The sequence below is a fragment of the Antechinus flavipes genome, chromosome 1 (assembly GCF_016432865.1).
Source record: "Antechinus flavipes isolate AdamAnt ecotype Samford, QLD, Australia chromosome 1, AdamAnt_v2, whole genome shotgun sequence".
Taxonomy (NCBI): Eukaryota; Metazoa; Chordata; class Mammalia; order Dasyuromorphia; family Dasyuridae; genus Antechinus; species Antechinus flavipes.
Genome location: NC_067398.1, coordinates 631496813 through 631511565, shown reverse-complemented (window position 1 = coordinate 631511565; position 14753 = coordinate 631496813). Strand labels below are relative to the sequence as shown.

The window sequence follows — 14753 nt, the reverse complement described above, 5'->3', positions numbered from 1 at the left end:
ATTTTCTTGCTCTTGTTAGTATGTTTATCTTTTTTGTTTTCTATCGTCACTTTTTGTGTAATCCCCCTTTACTGTTGAGCAGATCTGACCTTTGTACTCTTCCTTTTACCAACATTCCATTTCCTATCTCTGCCTTTGCAATGCTTTACTACCATGCCTAGGATATATATTTCTTTGGCACTTCTTCTTAGACTGTCTAGTTTCCTATAGGAAGTCTTTCCTGAGACCCTCCAGTTACTAATAATATTTCCTTCCCTCGCCCATCTTGCATCTATTCTGTATATATCTATATATTTACATATTTTCCCTCAAAGAATACAACTTTCTTGTTGATAGGTAAGATTTTATTTTGATCTAAATGGGGCATTGGGAAGATATATATTCAGAATTGAAAGTGATTAAAAAAATGAAAGAATAAATTTGTTTTTGAAATAAACAAGTCTTTTTAAAAAGATTTGAGTGGGATATCCTGAAATACAATCAGGTTGGGATTACCCTTTGAAGGGCTAGGACTACTAGTTTGAATCAGGAGAACTCTGAGGAATTTATATTAGCAGTTATATCCAGAGTGGCAAGAATAGTGTCACAGAAGAAAGCTTGAATTTAGTGCTGGGGGAAATTTACCTATTTAACATATAAGGTGGTAGGGGAACTGATAGAATTAGCCCACACCAAAGTTTTAAATGCAATACAAAGTTCTGGTGTTTCAGAATGTACCAGAGGTGGTCTTTTACTGAAGTTGATGGTGGCTTTGGGACTTGTAGGTAGAAAAGGGTGTCGGATAAAAAGTATTATCAGCTAATTACAGTAAAAATATTATTTTAATGCAGTATTCATTAAAATCTAAAACATATTTTGCAGAGGGCAGAACTTGGACCAATGTGTGGAAGTTAAAAGCAGAGTTTTAAAGGAGATACTGTCTCACAGTTTGAAGTGGTAAGTTAACTATTTCCCTAGTTCAGATGGAAACTGTAGAGGGCGCTTTATAAAGTTATTCATGCTGCAGATAGGGATTTGCTTAGAACTCTAGTGACTCTTTAAATCTTTAGACTCCATGATTTTCTTTGCATATAACTATATGCTAAAAGAATATAATTTGGTCCACAGTATAAAAAACATTAGTATGGTGAGGCACTTTAATAATAGGATTTTACAAAATTGCAAAATTTAATATGATATGATTCTGTGATTCCATGATCAAGAAAAACTTTCTATTTTCTCTTATATTAAGTATAATGACTGTGGTACAGAAATCCTTTTTTTTTTTTTTAACTATGAAAAAAAAGTGAAAATTCTATTTTTTTCTCTCTGCTTAAGTAGCATATATTGTGTTAACCTTCACTGATTTTTAAAGAAAAAAATGTTTTAAAAGAGATTGCTATAATAAATGGTTCGTTGCAACTTAATGCTTAGCAGCTTAATTAGTCAAATACCATGTGCATACCTCTGCATGAAACAACTATTTTTTCGCAATTTAAACATGAAATTTTTCAATTGTGGAGAAGACAAAGGTGACTATTGTAAATGGCTGCCAAATTTTTAAGTATTTGTCCTCAAAAACAATGTAGGTCAAATTAGTAGCCATACAGACTGCATGTAGTTTTTTTTTCATTAATTTGACCATGACTTCTGTAATGGCCAGAATTATTTATATCATATGAACAATTTTTTTTTATAATTGAAAACCTTTTAATATTAAAATGTGGTTGTCAATATCTAGAATGATAACTTCTCTGGTTTCTTGAAGGAAGCAAAAAAAGAGTAGCTTACAAGGCAGTCGTTCTTGTCTTAGCCTCAGGATACTAGATAGTTTTTACTTTAGTAGATTTATGTTATACCTTGCATGCTACTTTTGAGTGTGCATTTTATACCTTTCTATGGTAAAATAAAATAGGATTTAGAAATTTCCCCCATAATTTAACCTAAGATAGGTCTAATTTTGTTTTTAGATAACTTGTATTTATTTTTAAAAGTTTTCTTTGTATATTTACATGCATGAAATTATATGAATCCAGCTCAGTGTAGTGGACTAAGACAAGCTTCAGAATCAGAAAATCCTGGGTTCAAATCAGCTAATATCTGACATCCTTAACTCAAGCATATTAGCTGTATAACTAAGCCATTTATCCTTTCAAGACTCTAGGCAAATTTGATACTAAAGGTATAATTGTTGATCTCCTTTAGTGGAAGGATTTATTTAATTAGAATTGCCTGTAGGAATGAAATCAAATTACAAATCTGGACCAAAAAATTCATTAAGTATAAAGAACACTTTTTGGCTGGTATTGGGATTCAAATATTTCACTTTTTATTTGGATTTCATCTCTTGTACTTTTCAGAATACTAATTGCTCATTTATAATGTTTTACATATTACAAAGTACTTTCAATTCAATAAGCATTTATTAAGCCTTTAATAATAAGGTGCTGTGAATAGATTGCCAAAAAAGAAATAACCCCTTCCTTCAAAATAGGAAACATGCAAATATGTAAAAAACAAATTAATTTGAGGAGAGAAAGAGAGCACTAAAAACTGAGGGAGAAGGAGAAGGTTTTTTATAAGAGATTTCATTTGAGCCAAGCCTCTTAGGAAGATAAAAATTCCAAGAGGCACAGATAGGGGAGTTTGAGTTTTCAGTCATATGGGGCCAGCTTCAATCTCTCACATGGCAGCAGGAAATGGAATGTTTAGTTCAAGTTTGAAAAAACATCTCTAACAGTCCACTTTAGCTGGAAGGTATCAATCCGCAAACATTTATTTGAGTGCCTTCTATGTGCAAGGCATGATTTTGGACTCAAATGGATATGCAGTAATTGGAAGTAAGATTTGGAAATGCCTATTTAGAGCCAAATTATGTAATACATTAAGTGTTAGGCTGAAAAGGTTATCTTTTATTCTAGTAGCAAGAGGGAACCACTCAAAACTCTTTAGGAAGAAAGAGACATGGTTACTTTAATTCAACAAACATATATTAAATGCCTCGAGATATTAATTAGGTAGCTGTTTGGAAGATCACTTGGAAAAGAAACAAGAAACTAGGAGAACTATTAGGAAGTCTAGTCAGATAGTCACCAAAACAGAGGTAATCAGGTACTCAACAAAGAGTGGTTATATGATTAAGGAAATTTAAAGGAACTTTTTTTTTTTCCTACAATAACCTAATAGATAATACAAATACTACTATCTCCATTTTAGAGATGAAGAAACTGAGATTCAAAGGAGTCAAGCGGTTTATTCAAGATCACATGGCTAACAAATGGCAGCTGGAATTAAAACAAGTAATATGACCCAACTCCCGATAACTGCATTGGCAAACACTTCTGCAGAGCCCATGCCACATTATTCCCATTAGGAAAATAGTTCAGGTAATGTGATAATTTTAGGTAGTTAGGGTAAGATAATATAGTTCATTTTGTTTCCTCAGTTTGTATCCTTGACCTGGTAGACTGTCTTGCACATAACATTAAGTTTGGAACCCAAGAAAGAGATCTCAGATTCTTATTGTCCAGCCTGGTAACTGAATGAATATCCCATCTGTAGTATTCCTGACAGATGATTAGGCACCCTACCTCTGCATAAAAAACTCACCATGTCCAGAAGCAGCTTCCCCCAATTTTGGACCACTCTCACTTCTCGAAAATTTTTTTCTCATATTAAGTTTTACTTACAGCCTCTGCAACTTATACTTTTTGTCATTCATTCTGCCTTCTGGTATTGAGCAAAACACAAATCTTTTCCTTCTCCCAACTGACAACCTTTCATGTATTTGAAAATAGTTATCTATCTTAATTCCTCTGGGTTAAGCATATCTGATTCCTTCAGCTTGACTTCTTATGCCTTTGTGTCAAGTATTCTTAACATCATCTTTATCCTCCTTTGGATGCTTTCTGACTTGTCAGTATCCTTCCTTATTTATGGATTCAGTTTCACAAGTATTTCTTGAACACTAGGCTAGACTCTAAAGATAGAAAACTAAAAAGTGAACCAGTGTTTCAGATGTGATCTGATTAGGGCAGAATATAATCACCTCCTTTTTTGGAAACAGTGTGTTCTCCTGAATGTAATCTAAGATCCATTTGGCCTTTTTTGGCTTCCATATGTCATAGTGTGGACTCAAATTGACTCTGCAGTTACCTAAAACACAGGTTTTCACAGGAATTTGTCATCAAATAATATTTATAAAGCAAAAGCTCCATAAATGCTAGCTCTTATTATTCTCCAGCTACATTATATAATTGCAGTTGGTTGTTGAACCCAAGATCAAGTCCTTTATTCTAGACATTGGGATCTTTTTTTGAAATTCCAATTCTGTCACATGTTTTTTGTAAGTATAAGTCCAAGTCACAAATTAAATTGTTAAGTAGCATAGGTCAAAGCACAAATTACTTGGATACTTTATTATAGATCTCTCTCCAAATTCATTTTAATCCATTAAATCACGGTAAATCTACTTCATTACTATTATTCAGTTTATATTTCTACATGTTATCTGCAAAGATTTTGTGAAATGTCTTCCTGATATTTAAGTTATTGTATATACTCCATTCCCCTGGGATATTTCAACAGTGATCTTCAAACTTTTTTGATATAATAGTCATATCAGTGCAAAAGGTTTTGAAAATACACCCTCAATATGTGTCTGTTTAGAAATTATATACATGTTATTGTTGTGCTAGTAATTCTGTACATTATAAAATGTACATAAAAATACAAATGAAAAAGGATGAAATAATGTTTGATCATACAATCAATAGTGAGCTATTTTTAGAATTTATTGAATAGGGAAGTGACATGGTCATACCTTTGTTTAAGGAAGGTTGCTTTGTCATCAATGTGAAGAATGATTTAGAGAGAGGAGAATCATGATGTAGACCAATTAGAAGGTTATTATAGTAGTTTCTGAAAGACAATGAGAGTCTGCTGATAGGATGTTAGTCATATAAATAGAAAACGGACAGAAGTGACTGACATGGAAGAAAAACTGACAAGATTTAGTAACTTATTATGGGGGGGGGAGTCAGAGATGTTAAAGGTTCTGAAAACATGAGTGAGTGGAAGGATGCTGATGCCGTTGGAAAAGTAATATAGGGAAATCTGAGAGAGAAATTGAAGGAAAAAGATAACATAATGATGCCTGTACTCTAGATAACAATGTAGCTGTCACTGCTTATTTTGTGTAAAAAAAAAAATGAAAAGGAAAAAGGGGGTTAAAAGTTCTTACTCAGTAGTAGGCATTTGGACTAACTACAGATTTGCCTCAACTACTAGGAGATCTAGAGCTTATTTTGTGCTTGAAGATTTACTTAATACTTTAAAAAGTTATCTCCAGGCAGCTAGGTTGTGCATTTGATAGAGTACCAGCCCTGAAATCAGGCAGACCTGAGTTCAAATCTGCCTTCAAACATTTAACACTGCCTGGCTGTGTGACCTTGGGCAAGTCACTTAACCCCAATTGCCTCAGCAAAAAAAAAAAAAAGAAGAAGAAGGAAAAAAACTAGAAATGTTATCTCATTTTATCTTTATAACCAACTTAAAGCAGTTGCTATCATCATCCCCATTTTACAAATAGCTGGTAGCTATTGGAACTCAAGTCTTTCACGTCAAGTCTAGCTCTACGTCTACCTTTTGTCTCTTGGTTAATTGCACTTAGAGCTAAGCTACAATGCCTCCCTAGGCATTCCTTGCCCCACTTCCAGTATGCTGGAGTACCTGATCAATGCCTCATAGTCCTGTTGGGAGGGGGAGGAGAGGAGAATAGATAAAGCTAATTGGTAATGACCTCTTAATGTTATTGGGAAATAACAATGGGAAAGTAGATAAAAGCTTATTATAGATAATCACCACTATCATAAAAATTCAAATTAAAGGGCATATTCTATTAGGGGAAGGTCAGAAGTGTTAACTTGGATAAAAAAATATTTGTTATTTAATCAAATTAGAGAATTAGAAGAGGGTATGGAGATCATCTAGTTCAGTCTTGTCCACCAAACATTTTGCATTTCTTCAGTTTGTAGAGAAAAGCATAGTATCTCAAATTTTTTACTCAGCAAGCAATCAGAGTAGAGTTGCGTCTTCATTGTTATGTAAAATCATTAGATGACATCCATAATGAAAAATAAGTATATTTAATACTTGCCAAGCCATACATTTAAATCAAGTTTCTTGTTAGTTTCTTTGTGAAAAGTAAAGTTGTTAGATTTTTTTCTTGTTATGTGAACAGCATTTAATTGTACCTTTTCTATCCTGGTTTTTACATGAGTGGTATTTAACATATAAAAAACTTTTTTTTATAAGTAAAAGAGGAACTTGGAAGTAGTTGTTTATAACAGTACTTCGAGTTGATAATTGTCAATGAAAGTCTGTTGTTGTAAACATCCCCGACTGGAAGCTGTAAGACACAGCCAAGCTTTCAGTCAGATGTTTGCTGCTACCGGCTAATCACAAACATCATCATGTTATAATTATACTACATCATCAAGATCTCTCCTGTGCATAAGGGGCAGTGATGGAGAGACTGTGGAAAAATTTAGAAGTACTACATTGTTGTTTTGTTGTTTTCTCCCATATGTTTTATTTGTATTTTTGTTTGCATTGATTGTAAATTAGGTCAATAAAATTTTGTAACTTGAAATATTTAGTTTAATCAGAGCTGTTAAGACTTTAGTTGCTTTTTCTGCTTTGTGACTCCTACTTAGTCATTTAAGAGTCATATTTTCAATTTGGATAACTTATTATGTCATTATTATTATGTCTGATTATATAAGTTTTTCTTTTATTTCTTATGTTTCCATTTATGCCAGAGTTTATCTTTGTACAGATCTTTCATACATTTTCTTGTATTACCAAGGAATGAATTTAGTTCTTTGCTTAGGTTTGTGGGTTTTTGTTGTTTTCCTGCAGCTTGCAATAATGAACTTTTCTCAGTGTCAGGAATTTAAAATTATAAAAAATTATAAAGATATGGAATTGTTGATCAGATTCCAGCTGTGCAACGTAATTCCACAGCTGGTAATGAACTAATTAGTCAAGAGTGTGTACTTCAAAACTCTTATCAGTTATCATTTTCTAGCTTGTCTCTACACATTTGCTCTTTACCTTTGAAAAGTACCACACCTTCCCTGGCAGAGATGCCCACATCTTTCAGCCAAATTGTCCTTCTAACTATTTGTGTGATAGAAATGTTGTTTGTTTGTAAAGTCTTTCTAAGTCTTAAAACACGTTACTTCAAACACACTGACATCTCTTCATGTCCTTGTTCAGAGCTGAGAGTTCAAGTTAGAGGACTAGTTTTCAAATGCTGGGTTTTCTATTATCTACATGATCTACAAGAAAGAAACTTCACATGTCTGGACCTCAAGACATTTATCTAAAGAAAGATTTATACCAAATTTTTTTTAAGATCTCTTTCAATGCTAAAAATATCCATAATATCATAGATTTAATTCGTTATTTTATCAGTATCATTTTTTTTCATGTATATGGCCCTGATTCTTTTGTCCTCCACTGTACTTGAGGTTTAAAATTCACCAAAATTATGTCTTTACACAAAGTATGTAGTGATAATTCAGTATCTATTATTATTGACTAATGATATACTGTATTGAAACATTTTTTAATATCTTATTTTCTCTTTTTCACCCTTTAGTAGTAATGATTTCTTGATGTATTTAAAAATCTCTATAATAAAACACTAGTCTTATCAATTGGTAGGCATTTTTTGTACATGGAAATACATCACGCTTAATTGACTTGAAAACAAGGTTCCTACTTTTATACATCAGATTGTGGACTTGATCTATGATTTCATGGACATAGGAAACTCCCAGGAAATCATCAAATTCATTTTGATGCTTTTTCTATAAGATACATCTGCCCTACAGCAATGGTGTCAGACTCAGAGGACTCTAAACTGGACATAAGAATCCCCATAGGCACATATTAACCTGGAAACCCAGATGTTTTATTGTATTTTTATTTATTTTGTTAAATATTTCCAAAATACTTTTTAATCTGATTCAAGTAGCTTGGATGTATTGTAGGTGACATGTGAATGTGTCCTATATTTGACACCTTTGTTCTAAAGCACTGAGAGGTTATGTGACTCAATCCAGGTCAGCCAGACAATATTTATAAAAGGGAAAACTTGAATTCAGATCTTCTGGTTTTAAAGCCAGGTTTCTTTCCACTATACAACACTATTTCTCTATTATCTTTACACTTAAAATTTTGACAATTGATTTTTAAAATCATAATAATAAAGTAAATTTAAGCATTCTTTCACTCACAGAGAATATGTACTTTTTGAGGTGCTTTGTTAGTAAAGGCTTAAAATATATTTGATTTGATGTTTATTTTAGCAGTCTTTCTCATGGAAGATTTTTCAGAAAAATATGAATGAGTCAGGATGAGAAAGCACACAGAGGCTTTTCATTTCCATTGATCGTAGCGGTAGTGGGGGAACCCACAATATTGAAATCCTAAATTTCCAAAGAACCAAGTTACAGCCGTCTTTCAAATTTTCCAGTGTATGGTTTGTTTGAAAGTATTTTGTCAAATAGACTTCTCTTTCAGATATGGCTTGAATCACATGTTTTCTAAGATCTCTGAACTATGATGGTATAATATTCTAATAATGTTCTCTTTCTTTTGTTTGAGAGGGATAGTGTCTAAGTCTTTCCTTTGTTTACTTTGTTTTACTTTGTTTACTTCAAATATAAATAATTGAAAGTCCTATGTAAAAATCCATCAGATTCACTTATTGATAGTCACTTAATTTTTTTTCTTGTAGTAGAATATTAAGTATATGTCCCAGTGATATTGGGATGATAATAATATTAATAATTTAATAGCCTGAATTTTGTATATGCATACATGTAAGATTCTGTACTAAAATATTGTTTTATCAAAAAGTTTTTCATTTGTGAAAAGCTTATTTTTTTTCATATATCCATATGTATTACCAACTCCATTCTTTATTGATTTGTGCATAAGATAAATGTTTTTCTAAGCAAAATAGGTTGAATTTTTTCATTAAAGCTGGTATGCTGTGCTTGAATGGTTCTATTACCTCTATACATTGCAGGATGAATAAATAGTATGGTTTGTGTTATATAATACCAGTTTTATATTATTTAGATCTAATGAGATGAAATAAATTATTTGTCAACTATAATTCTAGCTGCCTTTGCTTAGGTATCTCTAACTATGACCTCAAGTATTTTGTGAATTGAAGTTTTCATATTTAAAGGTGGCAAGTCTTACTTTAAGTATCAAGTTTATTTACCATTCACATCTACATGTCTTAGAAAAGTTAGATTCTTTTTATTGTTTGTCATATACTATTCAGTTGTTTGTAATAAACCATTAAGGTATTTCTTAACCTTTTGTTAATTGTTACTTTGGGGGAAATAGAAAATGTTAAGTTTAGATAAAAAATATGAGAAGCTTTATCATTTAAGATTACTTTTTAAAAATCTAGTTTTGTCTTTAAATGAAATCTCTTAATTTTAAATGCTCTCAAGCTAAAAATATGTTTTAAGATGATTTGGAAATAATTTTCTAAAATCAATAATCAAATGTTCATTTTTAATTAGGAAAAATTTTATTTAAAAAAATAGTCTTTGTTAGTTGAAAGTACTTTCCAATAGCCCACAAAAAAAGCATAAGTTTAATAAATAAGAGCATATTGTTTCTACTTTATTTTTCAATTTATTTACAACAACTTACATAACATTTAAGTGTTAGAAAACAATTTAAATACATTCTCTCGTTCAAATCTCATGCCAGCAGTCTGAGCATTGTAAGGCAGATGATATTAAATTTTATTTTCATTTTTAGTATGTGAGGAAAGCTAGACTGAAGGGAGTCAGTAAGCCATATAATTAGGAAATAGTAGAACTCATACTTGAACATACATCTCCAGATTATAAAACAGAATGTTTAGCAGAATGTCTTGAATATACTAAGTATTTGCCATAGTTGTCAGATTTTCAAAAGATTACTTTGTAGAGCTAAAGAAAAATAATGAAATATCAAAAATATCAAGGGATTATATTATAGGAAAAAACAGTTTCAGAATCCTTTAGAAAAATATAACAGAGAAACAAATAATGTTCAACAAATTTAAAGAATTCATTTACTGGAAAGACTCACTTTGATAAAAAAAAAAAAAAAAACTTCTGGGAAAAATAGAAAGCAGTCTAGCAGAAATTAGATTTAGACCAACATCTCATACTACATAGCAAGATAAGTTCTAAATGAATATATGACTTACTTATAGAAAGTCATTTCATAAATAGATTTGAAGAGCAAGGGAGGAAATATTTTCTCAATTGTTGATAAAGTGAAGAATTTACCATTAGACAAGAAAAAGGATCACAGAAGATTAAAAGGACAGTTTTAATTACAGGAAACCAAAATGTTCTTTTAGAAAAATGATTAACTGGAGGAAAAAACCTTTGCAGCAAATTTTTCTGATAAAAGTCTCATATCTAAGACATATTAAAAACAAACTTCTCTAATAGATAATTGTTTAGGCAATTTTGAACAGATTTTTTTTTAAAGCAAAATATTCAAGCTATCAAAAATCAGGGAGGGCAGGAATTGGGGAGAAATGTTCCAATTTACTAATAAGTAAGAAAAGAGCAAATTTAATTATTTTCTAAGGTTCTGTTTCACATCCATTAAGTTGGCGAACAAGAAACAAAAGGATGACAGTTGTTGAAGGAGTTGTGGAAAAGCAGGCACACTGAATGGCCGTTGGTGGAATTGTGGATTAATCCAGCCATTCTGAAAAGCAATTTGGAATTATATCTCAAAATCCAATAAATTTACATGTGCACAGGGAAGATAAACTAATTTTAATTAGCTAAATTAAATCCAATTAAATCTTATCCTTAACAAAACAAAAATTGTCAAGGTAAGGTAAAATGACCAACATTTTGTTTGCTATTTACAGAATACATCATTACCATTTCTTTCTTGTGGTGTTGGTAATTGAAAGTTAGTTTTATTATGTAGCTGTTTCTTTAAGATATCTAATACTTTGGTAAAGTTGGTAATTAAACAATTGAAATAGATATTTTTAAAAATTTTGAGTACTGAAAGTTGGATTAAAAAATTTCTTTTAAAAATAATGTAAGGTATCAAGGAATTTTTGGTTACTTCTAAAGGATAAGAGATTATTGACTCTTAATCTATAAGTAATTTCACATCAAACTTAATTCTTGCCCTTTTTCTTAATAATAGGATCATATTTTACTCAAATGGAATGAAGAGGGATTTTTTTTTTCCTAAGCTAACTCAGGAAAATTGAGAAGAGAGGAGAAAAAAAAAAGTATCATAAATCTACTATGAGAAAGATCATAGGATTTAGAATAGAAAGAATCTTAAAGATAAACCAGTATATCCTTTTCAGATGAAGAAAGCTGAAATGTCTCAAAATAAATTAATTCATCTAAGGTATTGAATTCATCCAAGGTTTTCTTTCTGCTAATCTAGTGTTTTTTTCCAATAAAAGATTGCCTAAAGTTGAAGCAACAAGACTGAATAGTAAATAGAAAAAGAGGTGAAAAATATATATGGGGATTATGTGGAAAGAAAAAAGAATATAAAGGAATCATTAAATTAGAACAACACTATGTATGAAAATCTAAGATAGTTTGGAACAGAACAAAGTGTATGCAAATCCAAAGGTACAGAAGGTACAGAGTAGAATAATTTGGGGAATAGGAAGGGATACAGTGTGTGTGGCTAGCTATTTCTATACATAGTGTAAGATAGAGTATGAGTATGTATAGCCTTATATGTATGTATATATGTATAATTCTCTTAACAAACAGAAGCTCAGATTCTTAAAATTTGAAGTACAGTTCTGAATTTTTTTTTTTTGTCATTTTCATTGGTTACTGTGCTGTTTTAAAATTTTTGTTTTATTAAGTTGACATTTTAATGAGACTTCAAGATGAACTTAACTCTTATAGGTAAGATACTTAAATAAAATAAAGTTTCATAAGCTGGCCATTAAACTGAGTTCCAGTTCATGTAAACATCCTACACTCAGCTGTAACACATGGATTGGCTGGGAGGTGGATGTTTACTTCAGCTGACTTGGAATAACAGCCTTTTAACATTCTAAAATGGAATCTGACAACAATATTTTGGGCATAGAATTTTTAAAGTCATATAAAAAATTTGACCTATCACAATCTTTTTCATACTATTATAGGCAACTGTGTGATCTTTGGGGGACAAAAAGCGCTGGTAGACATTTTTGCTATTGTGTCATATTTGGTTATTATATCTTTGTCAGATTTAAAGTAGTTTTAAAACTTGCTATTATGGTAGTCAGGGTAATGTTAATTTTTTAGCGCTAGGGGAATGAGCACAAGAAATTGATGTTTTTTAACATTACCATAACTACCAATAACATTTTCAGATTATAAGTTTTTTTCTGAATGATTTAAAGATAAACTAACATTTGTGCATAATTATATTTAGATATTTAACATCTTATTAAACATTCTTATAAACTATTTAAAATATACTTCCATAATTTTTCCCATCAGTTTTATGAAATAAATGCTGTTTGGTATTAGTGAAACATCTGCAGGCTTGTATGAACTAGCAAACACAAACTCTTCTGAACCTGAGTTCAAATATGGCCTCAGACACTTAACATTTCCTAGCAGTGTGATCCTGGGCAAGTCACTTAATCCCAATGGTCTTAAAGGAAAAAATTAAGTAAGATTTATATAAGAACCTGTCGGATTGAAGGATAATTACTGAAATTCTGAAGGGTTTCCTTCCGTAAGTTCTATTCAGTAAGAAAGTTCTAAAGACTTAATTTGGGATTCCAGAGCTAGGGAACTCTCAGATGAGGAATATTTCTTTGCCAATGAAGATGTAGATTTTTTCTGCAATGCATAATCTTAAAGAGTTGCCCTAGAACAACCTAGAGTTAAGTGTAGTATCCAGGGTCACGTACGGTTGGTATCAAAAGCAAGACTATAGCCCAGGTCTCCCTGACTTTTAAGGCCAGTTCTTAATCTCCTTTGCTAAATTAGTGACTTGACAGTGTCATCAGATTCCTTAGCCATGGGAATAGTGGCTTGAGACAGTTCCACATATTGAGAAGCATTAGTTATATATCACTATTATGATTTCAGTACTTGATTTACCCAAGTTCACTTGAAACATAACCAGTTTTGGGGGCAGCTAGGTGGTGCAGTGGATAAAGCACGAGCCCTGAAGTCAAGAGGACCTGAATTCAAATTTGATCTCAGGCACTTAACACTTCCTAGCTGTGTGATCCTGGGCAAGTCACTTAATCCCAATTGCCATGGGGGGAGGGGAGAAGAAACTTAACCAATTAAAAAAAATCTTTTTGCAATTTATTGCAATTCAAGAAAAATTTTTCAGCGCATTTTGGGAAGTACTACATAATCTAAAAGTAACTCATTAAAAGTTTCTTTTTTTTTTTTTTTCTTTTCCATTTAAAAAATACTAAAAGGAGATGAACACTTTTCTTCACATTTTCAAACTGGGGAAAAAAAACAATTCCTGAAGTGCTTACACATAGGTTAAATTCCTAACTAATATTCTTTATATTTTAATATTTTTTCAGACTTTTTAAATCTGAAAATGATGTGTTTTATTGACTATTGTTGCGTCTTAATTCAGTTGCATAGAACTTTTGTTGCAAATAAGAAATGTTTATATAGCTATACTACACAATAAAAGTTTTTTAAAAAATTAAAATGATGCTTTTTTCCTTTCTAGTGAAACAAACATTATTTTTTTAAAGTCTAACAAACTGATATATAAAGTTAAATTATCTAAAGACATGTTTTTTCATCAATTATGCAATTAAAAATGTGTTCTTATGCCAGCAATAAATGTTGAAATGTCCCCTCATTTTCACCAAACAACTCCATATATTCTATGTATGTTTTTTATGTCTTCCCTTTATTGATAGAAAATACAAAATGAAGTGCTATTTCTTCAGTTACTTTCTATTTTAAATTGACATAAAAATTCAAAATATACTGTTTTACTTTTTTGCCAGTTCAATTCAATATTTATTAAATAAATGTAGAGTGCCAAGCACTTTTGGACCCTATTAAGACAAAAATGTAGCAATTTTTGTTCTTAAGCAGGTTAAATTCTACTTCATTTAAAAGATGTGGAATTTCCTTCTTAATTAGTTTTGCTACCTAGACATGCTGATTAAAATGATTAAGAATGGTAAGAAATATGCAATGAGCTCCCCTCTAAAAACTCCTCCAAATAGGTCTAGAAAATTATACTAGATTGAACTCTAATAGGGAAGTCTGGAAAAACTCAGTGTCCCCTTTAACCAGCTCAGCGCTGCATAGCTCAGACAGACAGGGAGGTCTGTGGACAATTGGGATGAGATTGGGCCTCATGTGCCAGGTCTACAGCCCCAGAGAGAAACTGGGCTAGCTCAGAAGGAGGTCCCAAACCTATACCAGACACTGCAGTGAAGATAGATGCAAGTGGCAGCTCCGTTGACCAGTACTAGTTTCAGGTCACAAATCCAGGGCAAACTGAGAAGGAACCTGTGCAAGGGTTCCTAGATTGGGAAATCTTGCATTATATGTAGAGAAAGAAGTGCAGAAGCCACCAGCAACAGCAGGCTCTGGGCACAGAACAATCTAAAATCTAGCCCAGTCTGCACAAGAATAAACAGAAATCTTGAGTAACAGAGGGGAACCCAAAATTCTGTCACTTCT

At 31.6% G+C, this 14753-nt stretch overlaps 1 long non-coding RNA gene across 3 annotated transcripts in view; it reads left to right on the top strand.

The window, feature by feature from the left end:
- Positions 1 to 14753, top strand: part of LOC127544476 (uncharacterized) — a 92891-nt gene that overhangs the window by 45362 nt on the left and 32776 nt on the right. Inside the window, exons 3-4 of one of the 3 annotated variants that reach the window (XR_007949453.1) lie at positions 862 to 936; positions 3196 to 3278. The exons of 1 other annotated variant lie outside the window; for it this stretch is intronic. This is a non-coding gene — a long non-coding RNA (uncharacterized LOC127544476). The remainder of the gene's footprint in view (positions 1 to 861; positions 937 to 3195; positions 3279 to 14753) is intronic. One more of the 3 variants, XR_007949451.1, reaches the window with a different exon arrangement.